General features: G+C 43.5%; 1 protein-coding gene across 1 annotated transcript in view; it reads left to right on the top strand.

Moving 5' to 3' along the window:
• The first annotated feature begins 221 nt into the window (after positions 1–221).
• Zfh2 (Zn finger homeodomain 2) overlaps positions 222–17828 on the top strand; it is a 251208-nt gene continuing 233601 nt past the window's right edge. The window contains exons 1-2 of the mRNA XM_076791353.1: positions 222–468; positions 1015–1050. The gene's annotated coding sequence lies outside the window, so the exon portion shown is untranslated. The remainder of the gene's footprint in view (positions 469–1014; positions 1051–17828) is intronic.

Genomic DNA, 17828 nt, shown 5'->3' with positions numbered 1-17828 from the left:
GCAGCCGGCTACCACCCTTCTTACCTATGCACACCCTTAAATAATTGCGGCTCGTTCGCGCAAATTATCCCGGTCTTTCCGCGTCGGGCAAAGTAAAATATAATAATACTAGCTGTTCAACGCGGATGCGTGCGTACATACAGAATGCCCGAGTGTCTTTCGCACCGTCTCGATGCTCATTTGCCACGCGTCCGTGTGCACTGTCCGTGGCACACGTATGATCGTTTCTGCGTAGGCACGTTTCGGTTTCCAAACACCTGAAGTGTGAACATGTATTTAAGTCCCTTCGAGTATCGTAAAATTCGAACGAACGCTAATAAGCGACCGCTCTGTGGACGGCACGTTCTTGCGTTGCTAGCCCGGAAAATCATCTGCTCGATTATCAACATCGTTAAAAGGAATTTTGGGAACCGTTCGTTTGAGATTTTTATGAATTGTAGCGAATCGTCTCGTTCTCACGTCGCAAAGGTAATTATTGCGGATCATTGCGAAATTTTCTGTTACAAAATTCTTGAATAATCTTAACACTTTATGTAGTTGCCAGGTATTTTCTAATTGGTTTTCTGGGAAATCGAAAATCAACAGTTTCTCAACAAATTGTTTGAATTTTATTCATAATTCAACAAATATAGGTTTAGGAATTAGTAACTACTTCTTCTGACGTTCTTATTTAAAAGAAAATTATCGAGCTTTGTTTACATGAAGCTTAGTCATTAAAGTTCATTGCTTCAGGTGTATCCTTAATTTCTTTCAATCTGCCTACTATTTGAAATTTCGCCTATTCAATTTTGTCATAAATGCGTAAAATTCGCAGTCAGATTCGAATCAATCGTGCGCAGGTTAATTTATTAATTGATTCGATCCCTGGATGTATGATATCATGTATTTGAGTACGCGTTAATGTGTTCGAGTACTCGAAACTACTATTTCTTTATATTTTAAATAATTCAACATATATTTGTAATATGCAGTATCATGAAAAGTGAGAATAAAATTTATCTTCTCTGATTACAGAAGGAGCCTATACTTCTATGCTGGCGAACTTCTTTGGTGAGTCTATAACGCAGTTATGTCAACTGGTATTTTAGTCATTTCTGTAGTAATCGTAACGTTCTATCAAACAATTATGAATATTAAAAAGTGGAATCGGCATTAAATATGACTACGACTTATGGAGACATACAAAGTACACTAGAAATTCGATTATCGGAATTAATTACGAATGTTCGGATAACAGAACAGTTACTTAATTTCAATAAATTGAATTGTACAATAAATCGTGTTGTACAAGAATAGTTTTATTCGCAGATTCGGATAATCGAGGTTCCGCGTACCATCAAGTTAAATTTACAAAATCATAAATACATTAATAATTAGCACAGAAAGCATTGAACGAATTAAACATTTTAACGAGAATCCTGACTAAAACTGTTAGGAGCGCATTAAGAAAATACAACCGAACCCCCGTTCCCAAGAGAAGAAGCCCCGAAAATAAATCGAGAGAAGTATCCGTCGATAGTTTAAGATCCTCAAAGAAAGTCACAAATAGAAGATCGACTTTTGTAGGACACTGACGTCAGACAGTAGTTCCAGACACTCGAAAACATCGATAAACTCGAACTCGGGGCGGTTTCTGCAGTTTCGGAGGACCCGGAACGATTTCGCCGATTGTTTGACGAGAACTATGAATCGATCGCGCGGGAGGAAAGACGACAGGGGCGCGACGGGGGGCGGTAAGGAGTCTAGGTGGGGAAAAAATGTCGCGGAACAATAAAACGAGTTCGGGGCGCGGGCGCGAGGAGGCGACAATTCCGAGCGGAAAGGGTGAATGGAATTTCTCGGGTTTTTTTCTCCCGCGGACACGGGGCTTATCGGCGAGGAAAATCGGAACAACCCCGAGGTAGGCGCGGCGCGAACGTAACCGTGTAACACACTCGAGGTGGTCGTTGGTACGCGTGCGATTACTTACTCTCCATCGGCGAATTAACGACGAATCACCGATGGGAAAACCGGTTGCCCGGCCGAACGGCACGCAGCCTAACGACTTCTCTCCTCGGCTTCAACGGGCATTCCAACGGCACGAGTTTGCCCCGCGACGCGAATTAATGGAAACACGCCGCGGTATGCCGTGCGCGCTGATAAAGCGGAACGCGCGTCCTTTCCTGCGTATCTCTTTATCCTTACCCGATGCGATCCGCGCCTCCGCTCCGCGCCGCTCCGTTCCGCACAGATCCGCGCCGCATTTTGTCCGCGACCATTCCGCGATTACGCAGATCCCGCTCGATATTTACCGCACCGAGCGGGTGACACCTTCCAACTGGTCCGCCCGTTAAGACACGGCTTCGACGAACAGAAGAAGCTCCTTCTATCTCGCATCTCGTTACAGTTTTGTGTGCTGGAAATTATGGTTACGCCATGCTGTGGACGAACTTGTGTGAAAAGATGGCTCAAAGATTTTCCCTTTCGCACCGCATTACGGTTTCGGTGATTCTGGTGTTAAATAAATGCCTGATCTGTTAGGAACAACAGGGATAGGCATTTTTGTCTTGATTGAGATCAGATCTCACCGTAGCGCCCACTGTCCGCTTCCAGTAAGCGTTACGGTGGAGCAACGAAGACGAAGATGCGCGCTGCAGGAAAGAGTGGGAGAAGCAGGCGCTTGAGGGGCCCCTACCGCGCCCATCACTGCGGTAGAGCCTCGCTCGTTGCAACCTGGTTTGTTGCACGGAGTCCTCGTTCGGCGATCCCCGAGTTGTTGGTAGTTCTGGAACTCGTGGTGGGGGAAACACGGTGCAACGAACGAGGTTCTACCGTGCTTACCAGAAATATGGCCCAAAGTATCCAGATTATAAAATTCCATATAAAAGATCAACTTTTCCCCCATTTTCTTCGCGATAAAGATCTCCTGGAACAAGAGGAGAAGGATAAACGAGCCGACATCGGTGTGAACGAAATTATTTACAGTAGCTCTCGAATAACCTCGATTCCGTTTAATTATTCCGTGGAATATTGGCGTTCGGATAGCATCTGGCGGCGGGCATTCAGAAAGCGCGCTTTCCTCTCTTTCTCTTTCCGCTGGCATGACAGGTAGTAACGCGACTTAAATGAAGCGATTCCATATTCACGCATGAGCGCGATCGTAGAAGCTCGGCGAACGCGAACACGGTCGCGAGATAGAAAGAAATATCAAAGGAAAGAAGCCAGCGGGAGTGTACGCATCTGTTTCCTTTGCGGCGAAATTTCTTCCGCGTCTAACGGCCTTACGCCAGTGACGATAAATGATTTCGTTCTCGGAAAATGAATATTTCCGTTCGCCGCGTATTCAATTGAACACGCTCCGCCATCCCGTTCCCATTATTCTAGCGGATTAACCGTAATTATCTTTATGTGCCTGAACCCGTCCACCGATTAAAACTTATATAGCGCCGTCTCGCGGATTTTCTATGGTCCATCATTAAAATATCCTAGGAACGGTTCGCTTCTTGCATGCGAGATTACAAAATTCATCGCGGTAGATGTAACCACGATGCCGATGGAACTCTTCTAATAGTAATCAATCTGTCCGGGTATCAGCCCCCGGTGGGAATTAATATTTTATAGATATGGTGTTATAATGTGCGTAAAAAAATTGTACAGGCACATTCTGAAGGTCTTATATTACAACTTATCCGCAATCAAAGGCACAATAAAATCACGACGGATTCCGCGGTTAAACGTGTCATACGTCCCCCATAAAATGTCTTGAATACGATTCGCTTCTCTCGCCCCTCGCGGATAAATTACTCGCAAACGACCCTAATTGCTTTTCCCGATTTTTCCCCGTTTAATTATCTCGCGTAGGTTGGACGTGTCGCGCGGTTTGTGACGAAACACCTTCACTATTTTCTCTAACGGGCACGTTGAATCGAATGAAATATAATATTGTGAACACGATTCCCGAATCGTGCGAATTAACGATCGTAAATCGGCATATCGTCGGTAGAAATCTGAGTCCGGCAACAGCTTTTCTTCGAGTCTAACGTCTTGTTTCCTTTAATCTTCTGGAACTATTAAGACGAGAAATAAAATTTTATTTCAGTTTCTCCTCGGAGTCGCCTTTAAAACGCACAGGCTCGCATGCGTGTACGCGATTCAGCAATCGTGCATAAATTAATTCAGCTCCGCGGAGGAGACGGTTTCTCGTGCGCGCGCGCAACGCAACGTGCCTGTCAGCCGAAAAACCGTAATAGCGTGTAATTCATTGGCCGTATAACTTATTCAATATCGATCTCCGCGGCGCATTCCCGGGCTTCGTCCGTCAGCAACAATGTAGCGAAATTAGCTTAGGTTCGTTTTGCCTTCCACACGGCCTAACGACTGCGAACCGAGCATTCCAATGGCACGAGTTTGCCTTGCAACGCAAATTAATGGAAACAAGCCACGGCGCGCCGCCGTGCACTGATAAACCGGAACGTCCATTTCACGGGCATCTTCGTCTCCTCTCTTCGAAACGACTCGCCGTGTTCGAATTAAACGATTTCGTGTTCACGCGTGGCCGCGAAAAAACCGCAGTAAAATTGCCTGCGTAACGCGTCCCGCCTTTTTTCCTCGCCTCGTTTCCTACCTCGTGTTCCTCGGCCTCTTCTTTTTCTCTTTTTCTTTTCTTCTCTCTCTCTCTCTCTCTTTTTTTTTCTTCGTTCCTTCAAACCGAGTCATAACTTGCATGATCATTGGCAGTCATAGTGCGCTCGGTTTTTCGTCCACCTTTCTTTCGTTCCCCTGTAAAACGGAGTACCTCGGCGACGACGGTGATTGAAGGAGCTGACGTCGAACCGCGACGACGAAAAAGACGCGAGTCGAAACCGTTTCGAACTTCCTTTTATCGGGAACAAATTGGTCAAAGGGGACACGATTCGTCTGAGCAGATTAAAATTTCTCATTCGACTGTCTTGATTACACTACGGCGACCCTCCCGTCTATATTGACCTTCGATCAATTATTCTTCGCAGCGGAAAACGAGAAGTATCTCGGGAACTCGTCATTTCCGGCGAAAACGAAGGGCACACTCGTATTCAGCGCGCCGAAGCGAGTAGAATCGTGTGTCATAGGTGCCATAAGCTTGGGGTGGTAATTCTGAAGTTCAGCCAATTTCGGGTTCTCTTGACTGTAAAGGCTAGAATTCAACAGAATACCATTCTATAATACTTCTATCTTACTGGGAAAATGGTCAGAAGAAAAAATTCCATTTTATTTTCCATTCTTTTGACTATGAGAATCTGAATTTAAGATTGCGCCAGCACGTGCAAGAAAACTCTGGACCCAGTCACCGAGGACTTCGGTACAGCTTGATCAAGAAAATTGTTTAACCAGTTATCTGCGGAGTTGCATATTAGTCTTTGTAAACAATGTTTCGTGGCGTTGTACGAGAGTCGCAGACACGCCTGCGTACGCGATCGCCGAAAGCATGCTCCGAGCAGGGAGCAATACCACGAGCGAGGAAATTGATTATCGCAGAAACAGGAAAATCTGTTGTCCGCGAAAGCACGGTCGTTGATCGAGGAGAAAGCCTAGGAGCGTTTTATTTATCGGCAACCGCATATTCTGTTGTTGTCCCGGAGACTTTATCCACGCTTGACGATCGTACCGGCCGGTGATCACCGTTGAAAACCGTTACTACGAGGAAAAAGCAGCTCCTACCCTCTCTTTGGCCGTCATTTTTCTTTGGGTCTCCTCTGCGGTGGAACACCGTTCTTCCAATACGGCCGGCGCGGCAGTACGTTGCCACGGACAGGCTAACGACATCGTCGCTTGTCTTTAATGGACATTCCGCGCGGTGATTCTACCCCGCGATTTGAATTAATGGAAACACGCTGGCATCCCATTTGCACTGATAAAGCAATAGACCTCACCGGGATCGTCCCTTTCCGCGCGTGTGTAGCGCCTCTATCGGGCCCGGGACGATTCCGGGGCCGTTTACACGGTACCGAGATGCTGTTGGATTAAGCGATTATGCGTTCCCCCGCTTATTCGTGGCTCGAACCAAAGCATCGATCACGCGAAACCGTTTCAACACGCTTTCCAAAACGGGACATACCGTAATCGAAGTTTAAGCCTGCCGCTCGCTTGCCAAGCGTCTTGTTTTACAACCGGGAACGCGCGCGTGTGAGCGCTCGAAGACACCGAGTACGCAACTCGGCAAACTTCGCGTTAATATCTATTAATGTGATCGATCTCCGAGCCGAACCGGAAACCGCTGCACCGGAAATATTAATCGCGCCGGTTTCACAGTGAAACAGATTTTCATTGTAGCCGATCGATCAACGCTTTGCTCACGGATCAGACTCGTGACCAAGATTTCGAACATAGGCTACGGAAATAGGCTATAGGTTGAAGTAAAATTCTATGTCTCTGTCATCGATCTTCGAGAATCAGTGAAAATATGAAAATACAAATATACGTTTTCGCTCTTCTAGGAAGGCGAGAACGACAAAGAAACTCTAACTGCGATGACTGTGATATATAGACTGCGGATTTTATGCATTTATGACAAAAATGGGTAAGCACGATTTGAAGCAGTGGACATATTAAAAAGATCTAAGGATGTCAGCCTATTGGTTTCAACTTAATAAAATAATTAAAAGAAGAAATAAATTTTTATTTCCTGCGTCTTGCAATCGATGCAAACATTTTTTATTTTGCATAAAGATCCGCAGTCTAGTGGTAAATTATCACGAACTGTGATCATTTGGTCTCATTTTAAAGCTTGCAGACTTTACTTTTGCCATTCACCATGCAGTTTGTGCGAAGACGCTTTCTTGAACGAAAATAATATTACAAATTGAAACGTCAGTGAAAACATTGAAAAATTTTTCTCGTGAAGTATTTATACAATATAGAAAAAATATATTAACACGTAATTAGAACCCTTTCAACAATCGTAAGCCCGCGAAATGCTAAAAATGTTTGTCTCGCACAATAAAACAGTTCGTACCGATTTGTATCAGACTTTATACAATTTTCACGGAATCATTGAAATAAAATCGGAAGTATTGAAAATAAGCATTCAGTCAAATTTTGAAATAATCAATGTCAGAAAGTGTTCTTTCTCTTGCAAAATAGAGCAGTCTGAATATTTATGTCGCGTCACATATAATTTAAAATGAAACAGGTCGAATATGCAGTCTTTAAAAATGCCCTACATCCCTTCGCTGACGACAAAATAGAAAAACTTGTACAATCCAATGAAAAGAAATTTGCCTTTCATGTGTAGATTACGCCTCCGTCCACAAAAAAAGTTGCTGATATCGATTTGTGTCCTACTAAAAATCACGCAACACTTTTCAGAATCAGGCCTTGGTATCGACAGAAACGATCAAGTTGTTAAGGCGACCTGATTCGGAAGCTTAACCCTAAGCAAAATTCGCGATAAACAACGTATTAAAGACAAAGCCGTAGATCAGCTTGCAAGAACAAAACTGGGATCCCGTTGTCTGTTGGGAGGTAATCCTAGGCCGAGTCAAAGCACAGGTGACAGACGAGTCAGCGTTGAATTAGTTTCAGCGGCGATTAATGGTGGCTGGATAAGGTAATGAGCTCGTGCGTCCAAAGGATGGAAGCGAACCGAGAACGAGGTAATCCTGCGACCGGTATTGTTTCACCAACGGAAGTCACTCTTTTATTACGAGACACTTCCTGCTCCATACGGGAGCGCATGGACGACATGCCTGTTTACACCGTATACATGACACGTGAACACAGGTAACACATATCTCCCTCTCTCTCTGTCTCTATCGCTCTCACTTTTTCGCTGCCACCGGCCGTCCACTCTTTCTCCATCTTTCACTCTTCCTCCTAGTTTCTTTTTTTCTCTCTCCGTTCTTTTTTCCGCCGCGCCGGACAGGTATACACACCGGCAAACACGGCGCAGAAATGCATACGCACGCAATCCGTTGCTCGGCTAAGGTCTCTGTCACGCGTAATTAGGGGACCCGGGAGAGTTAGTCTCTATGATGAATTAAAAGAGAAGCAATAAGAGGCGAAAAACGAAACGGCGAGCAAAAAAATTGCGTCCCGTTTCGCGGTACTATCTCTCTCTCTCTCTCTCTCTCTCTCTCTCTCTCTCTCTCTCTCTCCCTCCCTCTTAGCTCTTCCTGTGGGAGAACTCGTTCCTCGAGGGGAGCCCGCGCGCGGTAGCGATAAAAACTAATTAATCGCAATTGCGAAGGATTCTGCAGTTTACTGTAACACGTACGAGCGGTATTCAAATTGCCGCCGCGCGCACCTCGAGACCGGCCGAGAGTATGCGAATGACCTTGTAATTGAGCTAAGTTATTCGACATTAAGAATGTTAATGAGAAGCATAATTGTTTCGCGAATGTAATAACGATGCCCGGGATGTTTATATGACATTTCAATCAAGCGAGCAAACCATTCCGACGTGTAATTAGACGGACAGAAAAAAAAAAGTATCGTGAAAGTGGACTGAAAAAGAAAGTCGAGCCGGAAAGAGGATTTTCATCCATTAGTAGACGCTGTTAACTAGCTACAGCAATATATATCTATGTCGCAGTAGTGAGATAGTGAGCTGACTCGTATGTAAGAGATTCTTGTATACGTGCGCGTTATTAATTACGTACGGTATTACAGCTATTAAGAATAACTGACTGACGCTGACCTTTTTTCGTGATACAGTGTGTATTCGATATATGTCCAAAACACGGGTCTAACCACGGACAAGTATCGGCCAGGAGATACTATCGACCTTCTTGACCTCTCACGAGGTATACCCCATAGCAGTGGGGATAGTTCTCGGACTTTTATCGGCTAGGCATTTGCGACATATATAGAGTAAACACTGTACGATTGAAAGATTTGGTTATTCTTCTAACAAGTGAAAATTACAGTTTTTCACCATAAGAAAAACTTCATTTTTAATTACTTTTTGTTGCTTACAATTGCCTTAGACAGTTTTTACATGAACACGTCTAGTCATCTAACAATAATTTTTATATTCTATAACAATTCACTCTATTGTTTCCCAATCTTTGTGGATTAATGATACACATTCAATTTGGAAAGACTACTTCAACACGCCATCATTTGTCAAATGAAAATGTTTTAAAGATGAAAAATTCGCAACATTTTAAAAAAAGAGTTCACGAGAATGCTGAGAAATATGAAATGTTTCGTCGACACGTTAGAATCGCTGATTTAGATGTTTATTGGTGGAGATTGGACAAGGAACGGAATACTTTGTGAAACGATAGGAAACTACAGCGGAACGGTATTGAAACGAAAGAATGAGAACACGCGAGAGCATTCTGTCGTTTGCGTGGCCTAATTACGCACCCTGAATTCCTGTAATTATAATAATTAGCCTGCCGCTCCGTCATGCCCGAATCGACGCGCGGTCCCCTCGGCAACCACGAACGGCCGTTGACGCGGTCGAATATCGTGTTGGAATCTCGATTCCAGGAAAACCTTCGAAATTCGTCGGTTGATTCTCCGGCGAATCCACGGTTCCACTTATATTCGGTTCGTGCTCGCTCCTAATTCTATCCACCTGTCCCGGAGCGACGTTATCAGGCCGGCGGAACGAACGTAACGAAAGATCAGATTAATACCGGTGTCGTCGAAAGAGAAAGGTGATCTGCCAATGTGCTCGATTTCATTAACTGTGAAGCTTGCGTGGAGCACACGGGCAACACCGGTCGATTGATTAAATCCGATTTCACGGCCAATCAATCTATAAACACTGGTACGCCGCGCGCGCGCGCGCGCGCGCGGTCTTCCCACCGGCGGCCATAAATTTCCATCAACTATTAAAGGAATTTCCCCCGGTGCGCCTTATCGTTCATTTATAACTGTCCCGCGAATGTCTCATTAAACACCCTGTTTTCTCGGAACGGAATCGCCCCGGCGCAGAGACAAGAGCCAAAGAAATCTCAAAATATCAGCCGACCTCCGCGGGCGGAACACGTCGCGGCGCAGGGGGACCTGCGAGAACATGGGTACAGGACAATTCGCGTCGCTCGATACAGTTCCACCACTCGTAAATAATGTACATGTGTTAACAATTGTTGGACACAGTGGGATTAACTCGTCTTTTGGCACGCGAGCCAGACGCGCCGCTCTTGCAACAATGGAGTCGCGCGATGAGATGTTTATTGCACCGCGAACCCTAAGACCGCGTCGTGTGCGAGCAGCGACGAGAGGCTCTTCGAAATAGGTGGGCGGAGTTTGACACCGAGACGCGATAATGATCCGAGGAGGATTTGCAAGTGTTCCACAGAATGTCGACATGACCGCAATTGTCTCGGCTAATTTTTAATTAACCCCTCCCTGTACAGTGACAGGTCAGACTCGTGACGAACACTTCATATACGAACGTCACAGTGAGTTCTCGATATATGTCAACAACACGGGGGTAATTCCACGACGTTTATCGTCCAGACGTTGGCGACATATATAGAGAAACGTATTCCTCTCTTTTAAAATGAAATGAAATTGTTCTATCGTCAACATTCGAGCATCGAAAATCTGCAGAACTGTTTCATTATTAAGTTTCGTAGTAATTTCTAAGTTTTTAATTTGCGTCTATTGAATCATCGGCAAGAGGAGAATGAATTTTCTCTGCTTGCTCCTAGGAGGATCGGACAAAAAGCATAATGCTCATGCTAATTAATTATGTCGAGAATCCATTATCCAGGTCGAATGCACTCGATGCAGCAGCGAAGGGACCATGTCCCAGGCCGAGCGGGGGTGTTCGAGCTGCTTTTCTGGGAAGACACATTATAAGTTTTTCCCCGGAGTTAATTTCGTCGGCGATAGCTAAATCCTTTTTCTCTCCTGCTTCTTTTCCACCCTTGGTTTCCTCCTCTTTCGCTCTTTTATCCCTGCGCACACCCTGTCCCTCTGCAACCTCCTTGGCCGTGCTCGAACTAAGAGCGGCTAAGAGTTGGTAGGAGCGTCTCTATGGTTAATTAAACGCATAGATCACCCCCTCTCTAGCAATCTCCACCGACTCCTCCTTACGCTCACCACTCCCCACGTCACTCTCCGCCCTACCCCCCGTTCGGTCTTTCCTTTTTTTCCCCCCCAGCAACCCTGCAAATGCGCCACGCTTTCTTTGCGCTATGAACCTGCACGGACGCCTAATTTTGCGTTGTCCAACGCTGTACGATTGGAAAAATATATTCCTCGGCTTTGTTTGCAGCTTGCTGTCCTGTCGGCTCACTCTCGTAGGCCTCCTCCGATTTCTTTTAAAGAACTATCATCTAAATTAACACGGTACGGGTTGTATCAGAAAACTTTTTGACGCATTGTACAGCATTTTAAGGGACGCATCGAATGAGCAGAATTTGATTTTTTCATGTCTCATTTTTTCTGAGATAATATGTTTTTTCAAAGTCAACTCAAAGTCATCATATTACAGGTTCCAAGAGGAAATGTTCCGAGTATTTTAGAAAGTCTCTCACCTCACACAAAATCAGAACAGTTTATTTTATAATATAAAAATTGAAAAGGCAAAATTAATTGTGACAATAGCTTTTGGTAATTAATATTTACATTTGATTATTTCTTTCTTTTCGAATGATTTAAAAAATTAACTGTGCTTTTTATAAGCACACCCCTCGTCGATCTTCTTATAAGCACTACCCTACCATATTCGTGGGATAAATGGTAGTAGCCCGGTTTCGCTTTAGTCTTATAAATGTGAAGAAGGGGGAACAATCTGTCAGCTAATGAGGCGATCGCTGAACGTGTCCACTGCTCCAACACAGTTTGTCTAACAGAACAAAAGGAAATTTAGAACGCAATAAACTATTTTATTTAGAGTCTATAATATAGCATGAGAAATTATTTAGGGCGTATTATAATGTGGGTGTTATTGTATTTGTAAAATAAAAACTGTGGTATTAGGGGATCAATCGCAAATCCAAAATCATAATTTTTCAACCAGGAAAGTTTACAAGTTTTAAGATGAGAAATTATTATTATTATTTCTATTGCATTAAGTTCCTACTAATTTGTATTCTCTAATTTTTTACAAAATTTTAGCGTTTCACTCGATATTTCATCATATGTTTAATATCCTTAATTGTGCTTGTATACTATTGAGAAATTTGGAATTTTTTTTATGAACTATATATTTTCTTTTACTTTCTTTTACTTGTCTAAAGTCTTTTTTGTTATCTGACCTTTTGGTAGCGGAAAAAGTGCATCAGGCCATCTGGTTTTACGTCATATTCCCCTAAATTGATTTTCACAAACTTGACAAGACCGGAGATGTTTGCGTGATCTCGTTTACTTGGTCCACCCTGTATAAACGCATTACCAGTTCCGAGCAGGACGATTGCAGGAGGGAAACATATATAGTTTAGATGGAAATATCTAACTTTTTTATTTACAAGGAAATGTGCCTCGACGGAACACTAACTGGAGCATCTGTAGAATACTTTCTAAGGTTTTCGGTTAAAAAATTTTGTTACATCTCCAATAAAATTCACAATTTGATCTAAGAGGACATAAATCATTATTCTATCATGGTTAAGAAAGTGTAACACGTATCTCTGTTATATTAACAACATAAAATCCGTGTACTTGTTTCATAAAGTTGCAACCAAATAATTATATCAGTAACAAAAGATAATTTTTCCACGGAACTGAATACTTTGATATAGGATTCAGCTTTTTTTTTTATACTTTACACATGCACAAACGAAAGAAGAAGATATTCTAATACTATATCTCCCGCTCAAGTTATTTCTTCTGCCATTATATAATTTCGAGAAAAGGAAAAAATATGTCGGATAAATAATGGGTCGATTGTTGCCGGTTGCTTGCAGAATATTTCTCTCGTAAAGGTTTTATGGGTCCGGCCGGCCTCGGTGTATTTTCACGGGATTTTTGAAAAACGGGCTGGGCACTTGGTTCCGTACACCCACGTAATGTAAGCGAAAGAAAAGGGGGGATCGGGCGTCCGGCATTACATACCGGTTTCTCAAGAAGGCGTAACCTCTGCCCGAAACTACCGTCTACGTTCATTATCGTTTACGCGGGCAAACCCGTCATCGATTCCTCGCCTGCTCGCCGCGATCGATCGTTTGACCCGTTTGCCGTGAAACGCACGCTTAAATACTCGCTACGCGATTTATTCGGACTTATATATTCGCGTTCTTATTTTAACGCGATAAAAACCCGCGGCCGTCGTAGCACGCGCGCGCATTATTTTAAACATTTTACACCGTATCGTTTCGCGCGCTACGAGAAACCGCATAAATTCGCTCGAGGCAACAACGTAAAAATGTTCGTTTCTTTCGAAGTCGCCTGACGCATATCGCGTGTGCCAGGGAGCCTGTAATCGCGCGGGAACATCTGGATAAAAGAGGCTCGGTATGCTTTTTTTTTTATTGTTCATTTTATTGTAATTTTTCTACTTAATTCGAGCCTCGTTATTTTAGTCTTATGCTAATGAGGGAGGCTCGTTAACCATAACCCCCCGGCTTTATGTGTTATTGACAAGCCGCGCGCACCACGGTTTACACTTGCAACGTACAATACCACTTTGTCGATAGCGCGTCCATTTGCATCCGTTCGGTTCAAGGGAAATGTCACCGTCTGTTTTTATATTTGTGAAATTTTGGTTTTACAACTCGGTTTACAAATCGGTGCGAATTTTTCGGTTTGCCGAAGTGGTATTAAATTGTGGAATTTATTTACTGGCGTTTTCAAAAGTTAACCGGATTTGTGTGAGGATTCTGGCACCAGTAATAAAACAATAATGATCCATTCACTTTTTTCTAAAGAATTTACCAACTATAACTTATTTCAGAATGCTTAACCCTTGGATGGCGGGCCATTTTCATAATTGCACAATTAATATCCCTCAAAACCATTTACTTGTCAATATTTTTTAACATTTGTTTTCTCCAGGTAATTTTTTCAGGTAGATGTCTGTCTTCCTATTATTCCTGATGGAGAGACTGCGGATTTTATGCATTTGCCAGAGAAACGAGTACTGTTGCCATTTTCATCTCGTTAAAATTATTACGAGAAGAAATACATTTTTCCTTAACACTAGATTCACGGGAGCTGTCAAAACGACGGATACTAATATTTCTAATTTACAATTATCGAGATCGTAACGATGCATCCATGAGAAATTATTCAACAAATTTATTTCTTTGGGAGGAAGAAATTGAAAAATTAAGAAATTCTTTTTATTTCTTTTATATACTATAAAATGAAATAGCTAAAAATTTGAATAGATAAATTCTCGTTATTTTCATAAAATAATGTGCAATGGTAATTTTTGGTGGTCCCTAAACCTAGTGTTAAACCTTGCTTGTCGTAATCGATGCAGCCAATTTTTATTTTCCGCAAAGATCCGCACTCCACCGATGGAACGTCAGCCAACGTCGATGATTTACTAGAAATTGTGCAGTGAAACGTTGATTTTTATTCTCCGCGTGGAAATGGACCGAAGATCCGCCGTCCAAGGGTTAATTTAACCCACAGCTGATACTTTCCCTGGTTCGAGACGGGAGAAGCTGCGAGCCGAAGAACCGAGGAAGAAGAGGCAGAATTTTTCGGCGGATCTCGTCTACGAAACCGGGCCCTGTCTCCGTCAAGAATTACACAACGAGAATCTCCAATAACTCGCATCGAACCGTCGTAAATAATGCAGCCGATAGATACGTCCCTGAAGCCGAAAGAAAGAGGTTGTGGAGAAGAAAGGAGGGGGATGGGGGACGGGGGGATGCGGAGGGTGGTTCGGAGGAGGAGGAGGAGGAGGTAGATGGCCAGCAGGGCAGAGAGGATATTCTTATGAATCGATGAAAGAACCGTGAGCATGCGCGTCGGAATCTTAATAACTCATGCGGTACCACCTCTTCCTTCTGTTATCCAGACCCCCTGCCGCTGTTATCAACCCCCGGCATCCCTGTTTTCCGTCCGGGGAACAGATATGCCATTGTAATATGCGCGTAGCCGGGGACCCGGGGTAAACACGAGCGCCTGGACATTCCAGGCGTAGTTTCGCGAATATTTCGAGCATATTTGCAGAGCGGAGGCAGCCGAAAACACTCGTGTCGGTCGCGCCTCCCGCATTTTTCCTTGTCACCGTGGCCAACTCGAAGAAAGAGGGCTCGAGGGCTCGCGAGGGCCGAGGGCCGAGGGCCGAGGAAATCCTCCCGGTAGACGCGCTCCGATGCACCCGGTGTATACCGCGCGCTCACGCACCTTCGCCGTGGCCATTTACGGTTCCTTTTTACGGTCATACGTGCGGTTTTAGTGCGACCTGTTCGCGCGGATTTACTGCCTGAATACCGTACCGCTCCATTTTTATTCCTCCTTCCTTTCTCCTTTTCTTCTGCTTCTTTTTCTCCTCTCTCTTTCTCTCTCCCCCTTTCTCTCGCGAGCGCTCTCTCCGCGTCGCGCCTTTTTTTCAGGCGTCACGGAGACGCGGAGAGCTTGCGGGGTTGTTCCCCGTGTCGGTTGCGGGTTAATTAGCTTTTACGCACCGCGGGTGTCGTCAGGGAGTTAGTAAATAAGGGTATTTCTGCTAAATCCCGGACACGCTTCTCTGCATTTTACAACCGCTGTTTGGATCCGCACTTCGTTACGAGGCGTCGCGCCGGACCGGCCGGCAATTAATCGCCGGACGCGAATGTAAACGAAGTAGATCTCTTTGCACGGCGAACACCGTGTGAACTGTGCATCGGTGTCGAGATTGTCTGTTCGTGTTTGGGAAGTTTAAAGAATCGATCGATTGACCAGCTCTCGACGTGGCCTGCACGGTTTACCGTCGGATGTTTTGAACATTTTATGTTGAGAACAAATTTTTCTTAACCCCTAAGTGGACCTTCAAAATGTACTTTACAAATACAATGATCCGATTATATTTATATCTAATTTTCATCTCTGTCGAAATGATAAAGAAAACTGTGGTGAGACAGAAAAATTTCATCCAAATGCACAAACAGTTTTGCTTCCCTTTTTTTTTTCACGCGGTAACAGCAAACGAGAAAAGAGAAGGAGGAAGCAAGATGGCCGCCAGTTAGACATTAAATAATTATTAGCATAAATTTGAATGGGACCGCGTCGGCCCAAATAGTTCACTCTAGGATTAATAATTAGAGTTACCACTACTGAATGACAAAAATTGAGAGAAATTTAAAAAATGACTGAATGATTTCAACAATTTGTCCAACTCTATTTATTTATTATTATTTCTGTAGACAGACTTAGAATTTAGTCATAAGTTCGTTAATTTGAAAAGTTTGGCCATAGAGATCCGACAAGACACTTACGACTGGCATACGATGGCCGGTACGATTTAAAATGATCGATAGATCGTTCACTCGTTAATAGATCAGTTATTCCATCAGTAGATTGGTCAAGACACTATTTTATTTATATATACATTCATTTTTTCTTTTAATGAGCATCAATTAGAGCAAATAAATACAGTATAACGATTAAAATACGGTACGTGTTTAATTGAAATTGAATGCAGTACAAACTACGTAAACCTAATGGAAATCAGCAAGCAGATAATTATGCTTAAGGATTGCTCTCCTGGTTGATGTAAATGAGTCATGAAGTGAATCAATAAAAGATGAAAGAGGCTAATTGATTCGGAACAGCGGAAACCGTAAAAAGATACGTATGTAACATTTAGTAATTAACTTAATTGCAAATAAAAACATGATTCTTTTTTCATCGGAGAAGTCTACGTCAATCGATGCCACATCGAACGTCAGACGTCAATAGATTGCGAAACTCGAGGCACAATACGATAATAACAAGGAAAAATGTGGAATTTAATAAATATTAAATTGCAGCTGGTAATTCAATCAACAGTCCATTCGAAACTGGGTGGTTAGAAAATTGATTGTACTCCCGAAGGCTTACAATAATATTTTTATCATTGTTCTCGAAAGAGGCGGATACACATAAATGTCAAACAAATTGTAGAACAAGCCGTTTACCTTCAAATTCATATTTATTCGATTCAATATTAATATTCAAGTTTTTAAAACAAATGAATTATCATTTTGAGCCTTACCGTAACCTCGCCTCACTGAACCCTACCAACGATATCATTTCGCACACCCTTTACACTTCCGAACTACTTCGCGAACGCTTTACTTTATAAAAAATAATATGACATTACGAAAACGAATAAAATAAAAATTACAAGATTAAATGAATCTACATTCCAAGCGATTTTTACCGTAACATGTGCCTGGAATTGATGTTAAAAATGTTGATTTTGCATAAGGATCCGCTAATCATACCTGATCCAGAAAATCCATTGACGATCATTCTGAGGTGTCGCGTCCTCGTCTGGCGGGTCGAAGCGGGTCCCGATGACACCTCGTACTCGGGCGCGCGAGAAAAATCATCAACGGTTCGATCCAATGAAATGGAAATGACACGTTGGGTTAAGAAATGTTCCCGAGAGCATGGTGCACGGGAGGAGAGGGGTGAGGGGACACACGTCGAGCACCTCAGTCCCGTATGTTTCTCGGCCATTGGGACGAGGGGCGCGGGACGAGCACGCGAACAAATTAGCCCTCTATCTGAAACAACTTCTTGGAATAGCCGTTACTCACGGGCGAAGATCAGGACCCGTATTGCCCGAGCGAAACGACCGCGACTACGGGACAAGGAGGCCGCAGAGGACTGGCCGAACGAGAGGAGAGGAAGTGTCGGCGAATAGAGACGAGAGAGAGAGAGAGCGAGAGAGCAGGAATGCTGAGGAAGAAGAAGAAGAAGAAGAAGTCGAAGAAAAAGAAAACGAAATAAAATGCTGGACGGAGCATTTCGAATTTCCAGCTCGA

The sequence above is a fragment of the Halictus rubicundus genome, chromosome 8 (genome assembly GCF_050948215.1).
Source record: "Halictus rubicundus isolate RS-2024b chromosome 8, iyHalRubi1_principal, whole genome shotgun sequence".
NCBI classification, from domain to species: Eukaryota; Metazoa; Arthropoda; class Insecta; order Hymenoptera; family Halictidae; genus Halictus; species Halictus rubicundus.
The sequence above is the reverse complement of the archived record's forward strand: the minus strand, read 5'-3'. Positions and strand labels throughout refer to the sequence as shown.